Source organism: Acanthochromis polyacanthus, chromosome 3, assembly GCF_021347895.1.
Source record: "Acanthochromis polyacanthus isolate Apoly-LR-REF ecotype Palm Island chromosome 3, KAUST_Apoly_ChrSc, whole genome shotgun sequence".
NCBI classification, from domain to species: domain Eukaryota; kingdom Metazoa; phylum Chordata; class Actinopteri; family Pomacentridae; genus Acanthochromis; species Acanthochromis polyacanthus.
In genome coordinates, this window is record NC_067115.1 from 20,924,968 (window position 1) to 20,938,481 (window position 13,514).

Below are 13,514 nucleotides of genomic sequence, written 5' to 3' on the forward strand. Positions count from 1 at the left end.
TTTTTATCAAACCGCTAACTTTATCTTACTTAAATATACAATTGTTATGGTCAGAAAAATGCCCATTATTCATTCCAGGTTGCTCATTTTACGTGCAGATACTGAGTAAAGACATTAATTCATTTGACACAAAAAAACACACATTTAAAAGTTATTGAACTCTACTCATAAGCATTGATAGTGTATCTGTATATCATTTATTTATTACAGTTCTTGTCTTGGGTAATTGCAACCCACTTTGTATTACAGCATCCTCTACCCATTAGATTTTCATGTAGCAAACAAAATTGGAATTTAAAAAAAACAATTATGACTACTACATAAGAATGAGGAGAGACATAAATAATGCAGGACTCACTCATTGCTGAGTACTTAGCTCATGCGTGTGAGAAAATTCCTCAGATGTGAATTTAAATAAACATTTGTCTGAGCACATTTTCATCTTCATAACTGCGTTATTGTCTCTGCTCCATGAAGCCTGTTCTGCAAGGGCGAAGGGAGTGCGATCCCTCAGATTAAAATAAGCACACACTCACACACATACACACACAAATCCCTGCGCAGACATAATACCACAAAACATTCACAACCAATGAGCTTTCATATTAAGGGCCTCTCTGCAGCCTGTCGGTGTGGAGGAGAAAAACAGCAGAGGGAGGGAGGAGAGGGGAGTAAAGGAGGAGGAGGGGGGTTGAGGCTTTGAACACAATGCAAAGCTTTTTGTCTTCAGCCTCATTTTCATAAAGCTGAATATTAAGGAAGTCGAGGCAGACTGTGAGGGTCAGGGAGTTTTCCCAAGAATTCAAGTCTGTGTAGAGAACTGGCAGAAATGAATTAGCCTGGACAATGAGTGCAAAATGTGATGAGAACAACTTAAGGATGATGAAATCGAGCCTTCAGGAGAACTCCTCTGTTTAACTTCAGGGTGTGATTACAGGATATTGATCACAAGCCACAGCTTAAGGCAAAGAGAAAGGTTTGACAGGTCATTGGAAGCAATTTGATCAACTCCACTACTGAGCGTCCGACCTGTCTGACCCGGTGGACTTTCCATGACCTCTGACGTTTGACCCAGACTGATGCGCTTCACTGCTGAGAAGCCATGAGCTGCTGATGAGCTGTTGTCTGGAACAGTAAGCACAGGGGAAGAGCAAGAAAGAACTGTGGGATATAAAAGGGGAGAGGTCTGAGTTAACTGAAGGAGACAGTGAGTAACTGTATTCTATCCTGGCCTATTAGCAGCAAACTGGTGGCCAAACTCAAATCTTCTTACACCAACATCGACGGATAACCTGCCACGCAGTAAAGAACTGATGTGAACGCTGACGTCTGGTGATTGTCTGAACAGGGACAACATTTTACCCACATGTTCATAAGCTTACATTTTGAACCCTCTACATTTAAAGCAGCTTGTGGGCTTGTTTAGCTCCTGTCAAATTTTTACTCACTGTACGATCCTTTTTCACTGTAATTTAAAGTCCTGCACTTCAATGGAAACAGCAAACCATGGCTGGAAGCAGAGAGAACTTGAATGTGTCTACTCTGTAGCATAGCAGAGTTTTCATGCCATGTACTTTTTTTAAAGGCCACACAAGCCCACAAGTGTATATAGACATTTTACTACTATCTACTTTGGGTATACACGGCCTACAGTTCATTCAAAAAGTTCCTGAGTTTTGGTCACTTGACTGTTGCCAAGAAATTAGCTTCACGATTGCAACAAGAAGGGCAGAATTTTTTGCATGTCAAACAACCGAGTTGGAGCAAGAGGTCTATTTTTTTTTGGCTCATTTTTAAGTTAAACATGTAGAACATTATGATTTTGATGAAATGTCATGATTTTAAGCTTAGATTTGATTAAGTTTCCCAGCAGAACTGTACCTCCCATAATTCATTCAAGGACTGAAAGTTAAAAATCCAACAATGGTTTCTGTTTCTACAGTCTCTTGCTCTGATAAATGGTGTCATTTTGGATGACTTTTATAAATGGCATGCTTTTCAAACTTAATGTTTGGGTTCAGAGGGTTAAATGACAAAATCTTGATTTTTCCGCCGTATGGAAGGAAATCAGTAGCTACAGTGCACACAAAACCCCTTTGTCTAATTTACATCAGCAGAAAATTTATATCAAAAACATTGATAACAACATAATCAAAATTTCTGACCGGATGCATCCTGGGAGCTCCACAGGAAACAGGTCACACTGTGCCATGTAATCACAAACGCTGGCTCTAAAATAATATGACACTATTTGCCATGAGTCACTCTGACAATCACTCTCCAGTCATTCTTTCACTCCTCTCCGTCTTAAAGCAGAAATTCTGTGAAACAAACTGACAATGAAGTCGTATCGACATTAAGTCTTCTAATTTCACACTGGAAAATAATTCAGTCATACAGACTCATGCAGTAACAGGCACGAAGCGTTCATTCAGCAGCATGACATGTGTGACCTGTCTCATGGGGGATGCAATGACACACCAGGGGCTTCATCTTATTGCTAATGTCCTTCTCTGCTTGCTGTTATACTGTGAAAAGAATCACTAAAGCTGTGCAGCACTGTAGGTTACCTGAAAATAGAACAAAAATGTGAAGTAATAAACGCTGCATAAATACACGCGCAGGTGCCGCCCGTGTATGCACTAAAGACTTCTAATGTCACAGCAACACACACAAGGGCAGCAATATGTGTAACCTAAGCAACGGCAACTCCACCAGCACTTGAGTTATTGGACCCATATAAGGAGTGAAGTGAGCGAGACATTTTGTGTGAGTGTGTATGTAAGTGCGTATATGCTGTAAGTGGCTGTGAGGATGCGATGCCAAAAATAAACACTGTCTTTATAACGCAGGAGACACACTTTTGGCAGCATTGCGGGATATTTACAAGAATCAGAGCAGAACGCGATCTGACTTTATGTGACTGCAACTCACATTCTCTGCATGTCTGTGTACTCGATATGAACAACAGAACATTACATTCTGCCATTGCCATTGCTGCTAAATTACATGTCTGCAATGCTCATAATTGATATTTATCTTTGCTGTGTATTGGTATTTGGGGTTTTAGGATTTAAAATATCTTGCTATATTACTGAATCTCTGTATTTCATTATTGCTTTCTTTGAGTTAAATATCTGATATGGAAACATCCACTCAGCACACAGCTTGTCCAGAAGTATAATTACTTATGATCCCACAACAGAGTTGAACAGTGTGCACCGCTGAGTTGCTGCTATTTTAAGGATTATGCAATGAGAAAAAAAATCACCGAAGACGGGTTCCTCCTATATAAGGTGGTGGTTACTCCACTGCACTGAAAATATGTTGCATGATACAAAGGCAGACTAGGCAAGGCCGTCTAATTAAGTGTAGCTGATTTTTAATGAGCTGTCAGGTTTCTTGCTCTCCTAATGGCTTTACTTTTTTTCTTTAGACATAAAGGTTTCCAAACCAAACTACAGGCCACTGTTGTTAAAAACTCAGAGATTCCCTCTATAAAAAACACAAAGGAGTGTCTAGACAACAATGTTTGCTTGTACCAACCAGTGTGTGGAAAAAAACAGCCGCTAATACTCAGTAATACGTTAAAATGTACATTTAAGCACCCCAGAAGGGACCAAAATCACTGAGTGGCACATGAAAATGGCCTAACGTCCCGCAGTGAAACAGAACGTTTCCAAACAGAGCTTTAGGGGCTTGTTTAGTGCACTGAGTGAAAACACTGGCAGGCAATTAGGAGCATGCTGGTTAACCAATTAATCAGTCAACACTGATTATAGAGGAGTTATGAGGTCCAGACATACACTCTGCTTAGGAGGAGGTGGGGGAGTCAAACACACTTAAACACACAAACATGCCTTCTTATGAGGGAGGAGAAGGCTGCAGTGGGAGCTAAATGACACTAAAACACTCTATCAGGGGCCTTTTTTACACCGGATATTATGATAGTGTGAAAAGCACAGGTGTCACTAATAACATTAATAATGGATCTGCTGGAGTGTCCCACTGAGACAATGTGACACTGAGCCGCTGTGTTACCGGGAATCACTGAATTTATTATTTGTGCCTGTGCAACTACTTACTCATTGTGACATATTAAAATGGACACTGAACAGCATCTTAGTTCAGCAGTGCAACGAGACCTAATCTTCGAAAATAACAAAGGAATGCTACATACACATCTATTTTTAACCTCAATCTTCTCAATCTCATTTCTTCTTATCATTTCTTAAGTGTAATATTTCAGTTTCATTTGTAATATTTCATTATTATTTCATTTACATTTGCAACTTCTTGATTAAATGTGTAATATTTAATTTCCAGGCACAACACAATATGTCTTTTTTCATTATCGCATGCGATTACTTACTACCTCTGTATAATTGTCAGCATTACTTTTTAGTGTTCTATTCTAGCTTCATTTTAACTCACTCATTTATGATATATCATACTTTTATCTTACTGCTTTACAGTTTTGAGGCACTGCATTTGTTATGTTGTGTCATTAGTTTTTTTTTTGAGCAATATCGACCACAATAATTGGGATTAATAAAGTTTTATCTTAATTTTAGTTAAACTGAATTCATGCATGACATCTCGAGCTGCTGGCAGACCAACATCTGCCTGCCAGAATGTGCCCACATGATGTGGCCAAAAGCAAAGGAGGAAAAGAAATGGTGAGCACGGTCACAAACATAAACTGCAGGAGTTAGCATGGCTAGAGGGCCGACAGCATCAGCCCACAAAGTGAAATTAAACGGCTTCTTATCAAAATCTTTATTGTAATTTATCTTTGTCACACTCCTTGCACTCGAGCAGCATCCCTCCTCTGCTTGTATCAGTTCAAAAACAAGATAATGCATAAAACATTTACTGAATTAGTTGCAAACTGGCTGGACAATGGAGAGTCTTAGTTCCATCAGAATGAACTCTGGAGAGAAATTAACAGGAAGTGGATTTCAGTTTGACTGCAACATTAGTTTAGGTCTTGGGGGACAACAAAAACAGTCTGTGTATACATTTATACACGCAGATATTGTATGTTCACGCCAACAAAAGAGCAGACATGCAGTCACTCCTCTTTCCGGCGCTTGCTGACTATTCCCTTGACATGAAGCAATTAGCAGTTCTAATAAAAAGCCCGTGTCTGTAAAGCTCGTTAGTCTCCTCGCTAATTACACCGAAGCACCAGGGAGGACAGGGGAAACCTGGGGTGCCTTATTCAACGGCCATCACTCACACGCACACAAAATGGAAAAACATTCACACACACTCACCTTCTCATGTTAATCAGTCTTTTCAGAATGTGCCCTTGACACCAGAGGATTTTTTTTCCCCTTTGTGATATCTTTCTTGTTTCCTTTTTTCCCCTTCTGTCTTACACACGCACTGATTCTTCCGTTACATTATCTGACACAGCGGAAAGAGTGCATTATCAGAGCTACTGGCCGCTGTAAGCTGGAAGACGCTCTGCGGTTTTGGGGCTTATCAAGCAGAGGGGCCCAGAGCTGGTCTCACTTAGGAGACTAGTTCAGGTTGAGTGGAACCGACAGCTTGTCAGCGGGCGGCAGCTCTGAGTGGGAGGAGCAGGGCAGCGATGAAGAGGTGAAAAGTCAAACACTCAGACTGACAGCTGACATCACCCAGAAGAACACAATGAAAAATCACATGGACTTGGAGGGAAATATTGATGTTTTGATGTGTGTGTGATCAAGCAGGGGGAAAAAAAGAGCATTTAAAAAACCATTTAGCCTTTTGATCACACCCAATTAGAGGAATTCTGACACAGACATGCAATATCCATATCAATAGCACCCTGACTTTTCCTTTGGTACCACACTCTAAATCCCCAATTCCACAGGCGAGCTGAAGGACAAAATTAACATCATTTATCAAAGTTAAACATCATTAAAACAGAAAGAATTAGTAACTTTCTTTCAACTTGACATTGGTAACATCGCTAGATACTGAAAAATGTTGGACATGCTGCCTCAATCGTTCCTAAAATATTAAAAAACAAAATTATTTTTAATGATTTCTGGTATTATAACTATGTTGTACTATACAGAAGACACTTCATCATGGCTGTGTTGTTTCCATAGAGGTGCAAGACTTCATATTGCATAAAAAAAATAACCAAAATGTGCCTGGAGTCAGTAAAACACCCAAAAACTGCATGATGTTCAGAAGGTTGAAATGTCTCAAGAACTATTGGATGGATTACAAAGTCTGGTACAGACATAAATAGTTCAAATGGATGAATTCTAACAACTTTTCTTCAGTACTACCAGCAAGTCGAAGTTTTAATTTATTCAGTAAAATACAGCAGATTGATTGGTACCAAATTGATCTGTCGTAGCTCCTAAACAATGTATCATACCAACTTTTATTATACTTTAATAAATTAATAATTCACCCAAACTGGTCAAAAATGTATATATTTTTTTAAATTTTCAATTCCTATCATTTTAGCATTGGTGATTTTTTAACTTTCCGCTGGTTGAGATCTCTTTGGGGCATCATAAATTCCTTTATGCAGGAAAAACTCCTGCAGGCACACAAAAGCACGCATAAGACAACACAGTTTGCAGTTTGTAAGAAAAACTGCCAAGAGCTCAGAGGTTGATCTGACATGAGCAGGCCTAATTTCTACCAGTGTCTGTGGCTGACCTGACAGCTCCCGGCTCGGACAGGCACTGATGCTGACAGGGTACCAGTCAGCAGCCAGTTGGTTGTTTCATTGTTCTCTGACAGAGAGAAAATTCAGTTACTCAGACAAAAGCAATGCTGTTGAGAGCAGAAGAGGGAGGAGAATGTGGCAGCATCTAATCACACAAACTCAAGAGGGAAATTCTAATTGGACTCTGTGTATGTGTGTTTCTGCTTTTAAACGTCAGAGGGCAACGTTTTAGTGTGCACTGACAAAAAACAATCATGTCAAGTTGGCTGGTGGGACTCAGAGAACAAGGTGACACTCTTTAATCTTGTTGTCACTCAGATCATCACTCTTCCTTTCAATCCCACTGTCAACAAAGTGTCAGTCTTTTTCAAATCATCAAATTTTAAAGCCAAGTTCTGTTCTAACCATCTCTGATTTGGATTAAATTTTCATAGTATGAAATATGGATATTTAGAAATATGTCTGTGCAATTTTAGCTTGATATATCAAAATTTTTCTAATATATACACACGTGGACAAAATTGTTGGTACCCCTCAGTTAAAGAAGGAAAAACCCACAATTCTCACTGAAATCACTTGAAACTCACAAAAGTAACAATAAATAAAAATTTATTGAAAATTAAATAATCAAAATCAGCCATTACTTTTGAATTGTTGATTAACATAATTATTTAAAAAAACAAACTAATGAAACAGGCCTGGACAAAAATGATGGTACCTCTATAAAAGATTGAAAACTATTTGACCAGAGTGACATGATTAACTCAGGTGTGTCATTTAATTGACATCACAGGTGTTTCCAAACTCATAATCAGTCAGTCTGCCTATTTAAAGGGAGACAAGTAGTCACCCTGCTGTTTGCTGAAAAGGTGTGTACCACACTGAACATGGACAACAGAAAGCGAAGGAGAGAATTGTCCCAGGACATCCGAAAAAAAATTATAGACAAACATCTTAAAGGTAAAGGCTATAAGACCATCTCTAAACAGCTTGAAGTTCCTGTGACAACAGTGGCTCATATTATTCAGAAGTTCAAGACCCACGGGACAGTAGCCAACCTCCCTGGACGTGGCCGCAAGAGGAAAATTGATGACAAATTGAAGAGACGGATCGTTGGAATTGTATCCAAAGAGCCCAGAGCAACCTCCAAAGAAATTAAAGGTGAACTCCAAGGCCAAGGTACATCAGTGTCAGATCGCACCATTCGTCGTAGTTTGAGGCAAAGTGGACTTCATGGGAGACGACCAAGGAGGACACCACTGCTGAAAAAAACTCATAAAAAAGCGAGACTGGAATTTGCAAAAATGCATGTTGACAAGCCACAAAGCTTCTGGGAGAATGTCCTTTGGACAGATGAGACCAAACTGGAGCTTTTTGGTAAGGCACATCAACTCTATGTTCATAGACTCAAAAACCAAGCATACGAAGAAAAGAACACTGTCTCTACGGTGAAACATGGAGGAGGCTCAGTAATGTTTTGGGGCTGCTTAGCTGCATCTGGCACAGGGTGTCTTGAAAGTGTGCAAGGTACGATGAAATCTGAAGACTATCAAGGCATTCTGGAGAGAAATGTGCTGCCTAGTGTCAGAAAGCTTGGTCTCAGTCGCAGGTCATGGGTCTTCCAACAGGACAACGATAAAAAACACACAGCCAAAAACACCCAAGAATGGCTGAGAGAAAAGCGTTGGACTATTCTAAAGTGGCCTTCTATGAGCCCAGATCTGAATCCCATTGAACATATGTGGAAGGAGCTGAAACATGCCATTTGGAGAAGACACCCATCAAACCTGAGACAACTGGAGCTGTTTGCTCATGAGGAGTGGGCCAAAATACCTGTTGACAGCTGCAGAACGCTCATTGACAAATACAGAAATCGTTTAATTGCAGTGATTGCCTCAAAAGGTTGTGCAACAAAATATTAAGTTATGGGTACCATCATTTTTGTCCAGCCCTATTTCATTAGTTTGTTTTTTTTAATAATTATGTTAATCAACAATTCAAAAGTGATGGCTGATTTTGATTATTTAATTTTCAATACATTTTTATTTATTGTTACTTTTGTGAGTTTCAAGTGATTTCAGTGAGAATTGTGGGTTTTTCCTTCTTTAACTGAGGGGTACCAACAATTTTGTCCACGTGTGTATATGTTTGTAGACCCTCTAATCAGACAGATTGTCTCTTTTGTGGCAGAGAGCGTCATAATGTACAAAGATCCTGGCGGGAGCGTCACTTTGAAGTGTTCTTCTGAAGAATGCCCCCAACTCATAACTTTAACTGAGGGGTACCAACAATTTTGTCCACGTGTGTACTTTTTAAAAACTCAAAAGCCCATCGACCCACTTTCAGCAAGTTTTTGGCACATTAAAATTTGATGTTTGAATGCCAACATCTGAGGAGCTATTAAAGATTAAAAAAAAACATTTTGAAACTCCAGAAATTTGTTCTACTTGGATGTCACCTGGATATCCAGTAATACTTTTGTTTTTGAGGTACAACTTATCATATAGTCCCTGTTCAATCGGTATTTTCATTTTTTGACCAAGTCTTTGATATTCTTTATGTTTTGTTTTATATTACTGTGACAAAAGCTACATATAGTTCAGAAAATATCACTGGTTTCTTAGGTATTATTAATTTATTTGTTAATGTATGCTCAAATGAGACTTCATGGCAGCTTAGGTTCTTTTTCATGTTTCAACTCAGCCATAATCAGAGACTATTTGACTTTATTGTTCTGTATTGTCGATTCTGAATCAATGGCATGACAATAAATAACAGTGAAACTTTCAGAATGGATCTTTAATAGTTCCTGAGATACAAACACAGCCTCAAATTTCAATTTGTGAAAAAAAATAGCGTTGAAAATAAATGGGTTGATGGGCAATAGTCAAAAAATACCTCAGAAAGTATTTGATATGTCAATCTAAAATGTCACAGATGCTATTAAAGATGTTAAATGTTTGTAGTTTATGATAATTAAAAAAAGTTTCAAGTAAGTCTAAAACTACTGAGCAGAATGTCCCTGATGATTTGAGTTTAAATTGAACTCTGCTGCGATAAAGACAGACAGGTAAATCCAGTGCCTCCCTGCTCCTCCCAGTGTGATCCCCCACTGGTGTCACATGACAGCAGAGTGACACCTTGACTTAAGAGTGGGGCAGGTTGCAGGAGGGTGGGACATGATGAGTCAACACAGTTTCACACCATTAATTACTCAGACATCATCTCTCCTGTCATGGACCGTTCTGCAGGAAAAGGTTAGCCGTCTGGCTCGCATAAAGACCAGCTTGACATGCATGTCACGGCCCCCGGCGGCCCAGCCAGCGCTCTGCCCACGTCACACTTCAGAGACGTGACTAATGCCTCAACAAGACTTCTAATAGCCCCCAAAATGTCACAGCACTGCCTCTTAATGCGGCCATAAACAACACCTAGACTCAAAGGCTGAGGCCAAGGCCACAGATGAGTGAGAGAGAAGAGGGAGGGACTGGAGAGCAGATAGAGGAAGAGGAGTGAGGGAGTTATAAATAAAGAAGGGAAATGACTAGAAAGTGCTATTAAATGAGGAGATATTATAAATAGATGAAGTAATCAATAACTAGGACTAAGCTGTTACACTGGCTAGCTTGTTATTTGTCACTTCTATGGTAAAATTACACGTATCTATGACATAACATACCATAAAAATGCCAAATTATAAAATAACAGTGTTTAAGAACACCAAGACTTTATCTTGTAATATAAATAACCAGCTTACTGGACAAAGAAAAAAAATCCTTCCAGGCAGGTGGCAGCTAAAATCTTTGATGGGATAACCTTCAGCTGGGCCCAAACCAAGTCAATTAATCTGACATCGCATACATCAGCAAGATCAACAAGCTGAGAGAGGACCTTGCTCGCCCCAGCACAGCTCTCTATCATAACCCATTTTTCATTAAACAGCGGCTTCTCCAACTTTTTCCCACCCACTCTGCTTTCTTCCCCTCCTTACTCATGTTTGAATACGAGCAGTGTTTTCCCCTGGGAAGCTCCTGTGAAACACTGAGGGGGCAAGCGAAGCACTGACTGCACACTTGAACTTGTTATTTCGTCGGCTTATTGTGTGAAAAGATGATTATTGTAGGACACAGAGCAGACGTCTTTGAAGTGTAAAAGACACAGGAACAAGGAGACAAAAGAGGAGAATTAATCACTGAGAAGCACATGTGGATAGTTCAAGGGAAGTGAAAAACACGACATATTCGTGGTAAATATAATCATAATAATTGGTTTAGGTTTTCTTATTATTCTCACAACATAGGCAAATCGGCTCCTCTCTGAAACATTCGCAACAAAGATTTAATATTATAGACATTATGGCAGAATCATTGCATTGCAAACAGGTTTCTTGACATATACCCATAAATATATATATTATGTTATATGCGCAAGACGTGTTATATATTGACAAATCCAATTATTCCCTTTTAACAAGCAGTTGGAGACAATGGGAAGAAAAAAACCTGCAACAGAAAGAAGCCTCTGGCATAAGCAGTCTCACTGAGGGTGGCCATCTGCTTTAACTGGTTGGAGTGAAGTTAATGGGAAGAGAGAGAAAAAGATAGCAGACACAAACAGATGACCAAAAGAGGAAAAATTCTTGTTGGCATTGTAAGGAAGCGTTCACATTATGTTAATACTGAGGTTCTAGTGGGTGGTGGTGGTATCCTGGACTGCATTTTACCTCATTTATATACAAAGACCAACCACAGCATTAAAACCACAGACAAATAAAGTATATGACACAACTGTGAATTTTAGATCTGATCCTTTCTTTATTACTGTCATAAAGAATTAATGCAGGAAGCTAGGGATGTAATTCAGAAATGATTTTCTAGATCAATAAGAGGCAGTACAATTAATCAATGACTCTAAATTACTAACAAATTTAGCACATTTGACATAGTCCCGTGTTGATATGACCGTTGTAGTCAATGGACTTATGATTTGGACATGTGTCATGGGCACTTGAGTTCTGGTAGCACGTCCTTAAGCATCACAGAAGTCTTTGTCATGGTGCCTGTTGCTGCTAAACCCCTAAAATGCTCTCTGCTTACCAACACAGAACTGTCCGGAGAACAAGTGACCGCTTCCTCCGATCACTACAATATTAAACAGTGAGAGGCTCCACCTAATGGTGAAACACTACAGCTAGCCTACGATACATTTTCTGACTCCCATGCAGAGAATACAGGTTTTCACAGTCTATTTTTAAGCTCTTGGAGCCACGGGACACCATGCACTCTCAACACTACATTTCGAACATCATCTTGCTGCAGTTTCACAAAAAGGTTTGTGACCACCAATGCGATGCGAAACGTGGACAATATCAAACAAGTATGCAGAAGGGACTCCAGGCAACGGAAATGTGGTTCTTACAGAGAATGCTAAAGATACCGTGGAGAGAAAGAGTAACCAATGAAGAGGTGCTTACGAGAGCAAATACGAAAAGAACAATGATGGCAACCACCAAATCAAGGAAAATTTAATTCCTAGGACATGTGATGAGGAGGAATAGTATAGAAAATTTTACAATAACAGGTGAAATAGAAGGGAAGAAAGCTAGAGGACCCAGAGAATGACATACACTGATAACATCAAAACTTGGACAAACATATCAAATGCAAACAATGTACTACACGCAACGTATGACAGAGAAAAGTAGAGGGGCATGATGGTCAACGCGATTGCGCACGACACCTAAGAGAGGGGGGAGGGAGCGGGGGAGCGAGGGAGAGAGGGGGAGAGAGAGAGAGAGAGAGAGAGAGAGAGAGAGAGAGACCACCTATGTAACATCAAATCAAATGCTTGCATGCAGAAATGCATTTTTTTTCTTAATGCATTGCACAGCTATTCATTTAACAAGCATATACATTAGATTGATTTTAATAAGCTGAATATATTTATAGCATGTATAATCTAAGAAAACAGCACCAAATTGGTACACAGTATTGTAGATACAAAATATAAAAAGACTCAGACTGGATTGAGGACAAAAAAAAAAAAACTGATGAGGACATCCGAACTATTGATCTCATTGTACTGCAATGTCCTGCTGCTTAAGTGGATGTTACTTGGACATGTAGCATTGACCTAAACATTACTGCAGACCAAGGAAATCACCAACAGCATAGGTCTTCCTCAGCAGGACAATGCACTCCACTACAAACCAAAAAATTGCTCAGGAACAGCTGCAGGAACACGTCAAGCACAGTCCAGGGAGGTTCTGCCCCGCAACTCACAGAACCCAACGTGAGATTAATGTCTCAGACACCACAGGTCACCCCTAAAAGCCCTCCGTCCATGACAGTACAGAGTCACTTTGGTTGCACAACAGCAATGTACACATTATTGGGCTCATGGTTATAACATTGTGGCAGATCGGTGTTTAATGTAGTAAACAAAAAAATCACTGACAACTGATAAAAGTAGAATTTATGGCAGAGCTCTTGTATTGGACTGCACTCAGCCATTTTCTGAAGGAATAGTCATACAATGTGAATACAGTGTAGAGCAGACTACACAAGTGAAAACTCAGTTGAAATCTTTGTGTAAGACTTCCATGTTTCTGAAAGGTCACAGGAAAACCAACTGCATACATATCTAAAAAAGTCTGCTGGTAGGAAAAGGAGTTGCCTTCTTCCTGCACTGAGACCAAAGCTGTCCCTACCTGGACACACTATCCCCTCCTGCAAGTAATACCAAGTCAAAGTCTCAATATCGGCCCCCAAAAATTGAAATTTCAAGTGCGCAGCATTCCTTGTGGAGCTATATTCACTTAGATTAGGCTTAT

At 39.6% G+C, this 13,514-nt stretch overlaps 1 protein-coding gene across 5 annotated transcripts in view; it reads right to left on the minus strand.

The window, feature by feature from the left end:
* The window catches only part of rhbdl3 (rhomboid, veinlet-like 3 (Drosophila)), a 70,892-nt gene that overhangs the window by 34,646 nt on the left and 22,732 nt on the right, over window positions 1-13,514 (minus strand). The window lies entirely within an intron of this gene.